The sequence below is a fragment of the Aulostomus chinensis genome, chromosome 1 (assembly GCF_037954235.1).
Source record: "Aulostomus chinensis isolate RoL2024-O1b breed Wild chromosome 1, RoL_Achi_v1.0, whole genome shotgun sequence".
In the NCBI taxonomy this organism is placed as follows: domain Eukaryota; kingdom Metazoa; phylum Chordata; class Actinopteri; order Syngnathiformes; family Aulostomidae; genus Aulostomus; species Aulostomus chinensis.
The window spans coordinates 35470262-35477598 of record NC_141320.1 but is presented as its reverse complement, the minus strand read 5'-3'; positions in this window follow the sequence as shown (position 1 = coordinate 35477598).

Below are 7337 nucleotides of genomic sequence, written 5' to 3'. Positions count from 1 at the left end.
GAAATCAAAGAAGCAGGAATCAGCAGGTTGGAAGAGTTCATCACTGCGACAGTGATGTAATGAGAGCTGCTACGATCCTCAAAATGAGGTGGCAGTGATGTAGTGAGAGTTGCTACGATCCTCAAAATGATGCTACATTCATGTGGTGAGAGTTGATAGTAATTTCAAAATCATGCTAAAGTGATGTAATGAAAGTTGCTACATACCTAAGAAATGATGCTACAGTGATGTGGTGAGAGTTGTTAATTACCTGAAAATGATGCGACAGTGATGTAATGAGAGTTGCTACTATCCTCAAAATGATGCGACAGTGATGCGATAATTGCGATGAAGCTCAAAATGAAACTACAGTGATGTAGTGAGAGTTGCTAGGAACCTCAAAATGATGCAGGGTGACTTTGTGGAAAGTCTTGCACTCCCAACACATTCATTCTCATGAATGCAGTGACAGGTCAGAGCCAAGGGAGCCTCCATGTCCACAGATGTCCACATGGCAGCTGGACTTCCTTTTTCACTCCTTCCCGTTCCTCCTGGTACTTTTTGGCCACCGTTTGTTTGATGGTCTGAAAATGACACCCAGAGTAAATCAATACATTGAAATTCAAGATGAAATAAACTGGAGATATCAACTACTGCTTTAGATCATTTCCACACAAACCTTTCTGGTTGGCAAACATATGAGGCTCAAGGACCTGAACCAGTTCCCTGAACCCTTCCCCCTCAACAGTGCTGAGGGGCTGGCAGTCCTTCAGGATGAAATTCAGCAGAGCCTCATCCAGCATCTGCTTCCTGGAAGCTGGATGGTTAAAGATGAAGGAGAGAAGAAATGAAGAGGAATTAATGATCAATGAAGCAACTGTGAGTCAGTTGGAGAGTGGCTGTATACCTGAGTTCATCCTGGTGGATCTGGGACTTCATTCTCATGCCTGGCCCATCATGCCTCAGCACTGAAGAGGTGCTTTTGTTGAGATGAGACGCTTCTGTCCAACAAATGCCACATTCAACCTGCAGAAAAGAACATGAGTACTCAGCTAAAAGTTCCTTTCTTCATGGTGACTGGTGTTTCTTAGTCTTAGACCACCAGGTTTCCAATGAGGTGTATCGGATACGTTGTTGTGTGCCGCTGAAATCCGTCCAATTCCGGCGTTGTTTCCTCATGAAATATGTTTGCCTTAAAGCTCATTAAAGTGTTGAACCACAATATCGTTCACCATAACTGAGTCAACTTCAAGATAACCTACTTCTACATTCCAGTCCCGGCTGCTCCTGTTCTGCTGCAGTCCAGAAAACAACAACCCGATACAATTGGCGCTCCTTCCCACAGCTCCGGCCCGGATCCGCATGGTTCCGCTGACTGACTGTGAGACGCGCTCCCTCCAGGGTGGCACAGCCCGATGGGGGTCCTTATCTGGCACGGGGGCGTAAAACAGGTGAGACTGAAAAGCCTGGTTTATTCTGCGTCGAGGGAACGCGTTGCTCTGCAATTCACCGCCAAGCCGCTAGGGGGTGTGGCTTTGTCTTTGTATTGTTTACGGGGCTCTTGTCGGATTCCTTGGTTTTCTTCCGGTCACAGACAACAATTGTTGGCCATTTGTCAGTCTTTGTAGTGCTGCGAATAATCCTTTCTTCGGCTTGGTCCATTTTTTCTTGAAGCTTTCACCACAGAAACTTTGAAAATGGCGGTGTTTTTGTGCTGCGACTGAACCGGAAATGACGTTCTGAGCAAACCAATCAAAGTCCTCGACGTTGACGTCACCACGCGTTGACGCGACACGGAGGCAGGATTTTGTTGGGGTTTTCGTCGACGCGACGCAGAAGCATAAATCAGGCTTTAGTGGTTTAGAATCTCACGCCAAGCCGGAGAACCAGGGTTTGAATCCGTCACGTGGTCACTGCCGGTCGGCGAGGCTTTGGACGTCACTAAATACGTCATCAATACCCGTTTTTCAAAACGAAATCCTGGATCACTCCACTCACCACTACCGCTGCTACCAGGTTAGCGAGTCTGGAGTGACACAGAGAACAGAGCTTGGACTCTGCTCGTTTTGAAGAAGACGAAGAAGAAAAGAAGCGGAAGGCCTCGGTCTTTGTCTCCTGAAGGCTGAGTGGCGCCGGTAGAACCTCAACATGTGCGCCGCGCAGCTGCTGCGGGTGTCGGTCCAGGAGCGGATCCTCGCCGCCGCTGAAGACTTCCTGCTGCAGCTGGGAGAAGGAGACTCAGCGGCTGGAGTCCCGGTGCTGAGAGCGCTGCTCACCGAGCGGCTGGCGGCGGCCGCGGAGCAGATCGTGGCTCTGCTGGAGGAAACCGTGGCGGAGTACGAGCGGGAGAACCGCCGGCAGAGGTTGCTGCTCGATGCCGTGGTGAAGCCCCGAGTCAGGCTGGACAGAGCAGGTGAGTCCCCCCACACTGACCAGGAGAACCGAGAGACCGCACTCCTGCCAGCAAGTGTCTCCTGTCTGGTTGTGTCCGTAATCCGGGTCATTGTGTTCAGACCGTCTGAGCAGGAGTGGAACAACGTAGAAGTGTTTAGTAGTTGACGGCTATTCGGTGTTGGTGGAGCCGTTAAACCTCCAAAGGCCCGGGACGCGCTGGGCGCCATCTTGGCTGCGTCCCGCCCAACAAGTAGGTGGCGCCGTCCGGTTTCCGGGGGTCAGATCGAACTTTGCTCAGCTCCAACCCAGACTGTCACTGTCAGGATTGTTGTGTCAGAGAGGTGGAGGAGAGGAATCAGTGATGGAGACTCAGGATCGATGGAGAACCTCTTGATTCACAGCAGCCCTGCTAACAACACAGTCAGAGATGTCTTCCAATGAGACAGAACACAGCTTTATACTGATGACAGGCTGTGTGTGTGTGTGTCTTCTCTTTTTTCTGGTGGTTGACATGTTGAGCATCAGTACAGGTCACCTCTGGTTCTAGTATTTGTGAATATTCTCAGTTTTCCAGGTCATCCTAATTCTCAAGCCAGGCAGCTGGACTCTCCTCTTGTAAGTGAAGACGTTTGGCCTCTCATCCAAGAAGCTCCTTCAGTTCTAAAATTCAGTGGAAGTATCAGGAACAGAACCACCCCAGGGGGTGGAGGCAAAAACAAGTGGTGGTCAGGCCAGAACGAGAGGCTCATGAGGTGGAGATGTGAGTCCTTGGCCTCAGTTCTGGGTCGTTACCCTCCCAGCCCTCTTGGGGGGTCGTTCAGGTCACCTGAATGAAGGCGTGAAGGCTGGCTGCACCTCCTGGGGAGGGTCTGAGGACAGCATTGTAGGTGGGTGCCAGGTGGTGTCTGAGGCTCTGGTTTTCTGTCTCATGGTGTTGTTGGGCTTAAAGTGCACAGGGATCTGATGTGTGTTAAAGATCCTTCTAAGTTTCTCTGAAACTCCTGCCACATATGGTCATGGGGGGGGGGGGGGGGGGGGCTCAGACACCATTTATGACCCCCCCACAATGCCATCTCTAGATCCACTGAGCTTTCACGCCTTCATTCGGGTGACCTGAACGACCCTGTTTCCATGCCCCTGGGGTGGTTCTCTACCTGAGACTTCCCAATGAATTTTAGAACTGAAGCAGCTTCTTGGATGAGAGGCGTCTTCACTTACAAGAGGAGAGTCCAGTTTCTGGTTTGATCATCTTTTGAGACCTCTGGTTCGAGGGACTGAACTCTCATTCTCCTACAGGGTCTCATTCTAGAAATGAACATTCTGACTAGCAGATGTGATCATGAATGGACAAAACCATTCAGCAGAGGGGACCTTTGACCTTTGACCTGGGTGACCCAACGTTGATCCAAGCATCTGAAGCCAGCGTTTCTGTTCCCAGTTTGCTGACTGGTCGTCAGTAGCAGGACGTCTCTTTTCATTGAGTTGATTTCTGTTTCTGTCTGTTGCTCCGCTGTTTCAGAGTCAAATGAAGAGATTTCTGATGTTGCTGTTTGTGTCCTGCAGATGTGGAGCAGCTGCTGGTGATTAAAGAAGAGGTTCCCCCTGAGCTGCAGGACCCAGAGCCCCCCCCCCCCCCCCACATTAAAGAGGAGTGGGAGGAGCTCTGGACCAGTGAGGAGGGAGGGCAGCTTCAAGGGCAGGAGGAGGCTGATATCACCACGTTCCCCTTCACTCTGGTTCCTGTGAAGAGTGAAGGGAACGAAGAGAAACCTCAGTTCCCACATCTTCATCAGAGTCTAACTGAGGAGAACTTGAAAGAAGAGTCTCTGAGCAGCAGCCCAGTTCATCCTCTGAAAACAGAAGCTGATGGAGAAGAGTGTGGAGGACCAGAACCAGAACCAGCCAGCAAGGTAGATCCAGATCCACTTGTACAACCCCAGACTGAAGACCAGATGTCAGACTCTTCTGAAGCTGAGACTGAAGTCAGTGAGGATGATTGGGTCAGACCTGATAACACGGCCACCTCTGAGCACAAGGAACCCTTTGGCTCAAGGAGGAATTTGCTTCAGAAATTGAGCCCAGGACAGGAAGTGACTCATTGCAGCTCAAAACATGAAAAAGTAAAGACTGAAAGAGAATCAGAGATCATCAGGAACGTGACCTTTGGTCCTTCTGAACCTCAGACAGAAGTCAGGAAGGATGAGCGTCCCTTTAGGTGCTCAACATGCAGGAAAGGTTTTAGATATAGAAGTGGTTTAGGTACACACATGAGAACACACACTGGGGAGAAACCATTTCCCTGCTCAGTTTGTGGCAAAAGTTTTTCAGTAAAGGGAAGTCTGAAAAATCACATGAGAACACACACTGGGGAGAAACCATTTCCCTGCTCAGTTTGTGGCAAAAGTTTTTCAGTAAAGGGAAGTCTGAAGAAACACATGAGAACACACACTGGGGAGAAACCTTTCCCCTGCTCAGTTTGTGGCACAAGATTGTCAAATAAGGCAAATCTAGAATCACACATGAGAACCCACACTGGGGAGAAACCATTCCCCTGCTCAGTTTGTGGCAAAAAATTCTCAGTTAAGGCAAGTCTTGAAAGACACATGAGAACCCATACTGGGGAGAAAACACTTTGCCATGCTGTGGCTTTGAAGCATGACAAGAGAGCGAGGTGCAGGTAGGGCTGAATGAACTGCCCCCCACCCTCCAGATACCTGCTGCAACACAACTGCTTTCTCCAGGATTTTAGAGAGGAGGGGAGGTTAGCTATCAGTCCATAGTTGGCTAGAACCTCAGGGTCTAGAGGAGGCCTCTGAAGCAGTGGTTTAATGACAGCTCCCTTCAAGGACTGTGGTTCATGTCCTGTTACTACAGACAGAGGAATTGGATTGAATAAAGAGGTGCTCACTGAGGGAAGACTTCCTGAAGCAGCCTAGTGGAAGTGGAAGGATACGGGCCTCAAGTTGTCACGCCCCTTTCCTTCCTAATAAAGTGTTCTTGTGTAAAGTGTTCTCTGGACAATCTTGATATTTGCACTACTGTTCTTTAAAGTACTACAGTATATTGTTATACCTTGTATACCTATTGCTAAAAAAATAATAATAGTGGCCCAGTGCTGGCCAGTGCCAAAATAAAAGCCTGTTACCAATCAACGCCTGGTCTCTTTTAAACGCCCGGGGTCCACATCGATTTTGCTACTAATTTGTCATTTATGGTACATATGCATGCACACACACACACACACACTTGGATATATATGCCTTTTACTGCAGGAACCAACCAGAACCATCCAGAACCTGAACCTCTATATCTGATTCTGGGTCTGTTTGTTTACATAAGCTAACACACGGCACAGGTCGGCCTGGTTTTAGAAAGTTTCTTGGAATCCTTATCATCAATAAAGTATCAAATATTTTGCATAGTAAATGCATGCATGGCCTCATATTTTGCCATTTTAACGTGCTTTAAGTTGACGGTGCCCACCTGTGGTGTCAATGTTTCTATGTTTGTCTGTTCTGGTCTGAATGAAAGAAGAGGTTTTCTTGGTCATGTGACGTGGATGAGAGTTCAACTAGAACTTCCTGATTCAACAGGATTTGAGTTTGTTGGGATTTTGTCAAAGCCACCAACCAAACCTCTGAGTGGTGCAGATGTCTGCTGCCTCCTCAGAGCAGACTGGAGCTCAGCCTCACTCACCTGTGGGGGCCCCAGCAGAGCCACCGTGTGATGGAGTTTCAGTTCAGGCTCCAAGGTCCTGGATTGAATTGGTGTTTTGTGTTTTTAGGCCTCCTGGCACCGATGAATGAATGAACCTTTGTTCCAGAGGGAGCTGGTGTCAGGTCAGTCCCTGTTTCTACAAGACCTCCTGCTGCAGAGCCACATTGGGAAACATCCATCCATCCATTTTCTTCCACTTATCCTGTTTAGGATTGTGTGTGTGTGTGTGTCAAGTCAAGTCACAACAAAGTTCTCTCATGACTCTTTACTAGTAGAGCAGGTCCAGCACCAAACTCCTTCAATAAACCTCCACCCAACAATTCTCCACCAGCAGCACATCCTGCAACAGTGGTGATGAAAACCTTCCTTTTAACAGGCAGGAACGTCGAGCAGATCCAGGATCAGTGGGGACGGCCTTCTGCTTTGACCGATTGGGGGGAAAGAGAGCAGTAGAGCAGGGCAGAGACAAAGACAGATAAGGCTCTCCTAAAACAAGGAGTGTTCAGTCAATGGTAGAGCAGAGGAAGCGTGCTGGGCCCATAACCCAGAGGTCGATGGATCAAAACCATCCTCTGCTAAAAGAAGAAAAATAAAATGAACCAGTGTCTTTAGAAATGTGTGTCTGTTAAAAAGAGGTTCATAAGGATTTTTTCTTCCTCCACAATCACCAACCATTGTGAGAGTTAACAACAGTCCACTTTCTGACTGAAGCAAAAGTAGACTTCAAAAGGTTCTTCTGATTCAACATAGCAGCTAAATTTCCATTTCCATTTCCTGCAGGACAGGTTAAAAAAAAGGGAATGTCATGACTTCCTCTGTATGTTAGAATATGAACGACTAAAAATGTTCATGCCCAGTTTTAAGTTAGAATTAAACTGAAAATACAAAACTCTTCCCTCTTCAATCCTGTCACTCAGTGTTGTAAACTGTTTCAAACAAATTCTACTGTTCAACAGTTCAAGTGTTTCTAATGAAGCTGAATGTTCTCCTCTACTTTCCTCAATTGTGTTTCTTTCATGTCCTCTTGAGATCAAAGACAGAATTCTTGGTACAAATAAATACACTATCAAAGCCCCCTGATGACATCATCATCAATTCTGACTTTGATCTGGAGGCTCTTGCTTTAATCTTGGCTTTGATCTGGCTAATGTTTCCTGACAGGTTGCTGTTTCCACTCCAGAGCAACCAGTAGTTGATCCTATCAGACCAGTCTGATGAACGAAGCTTTTCACTGTCAGTGGAATCAC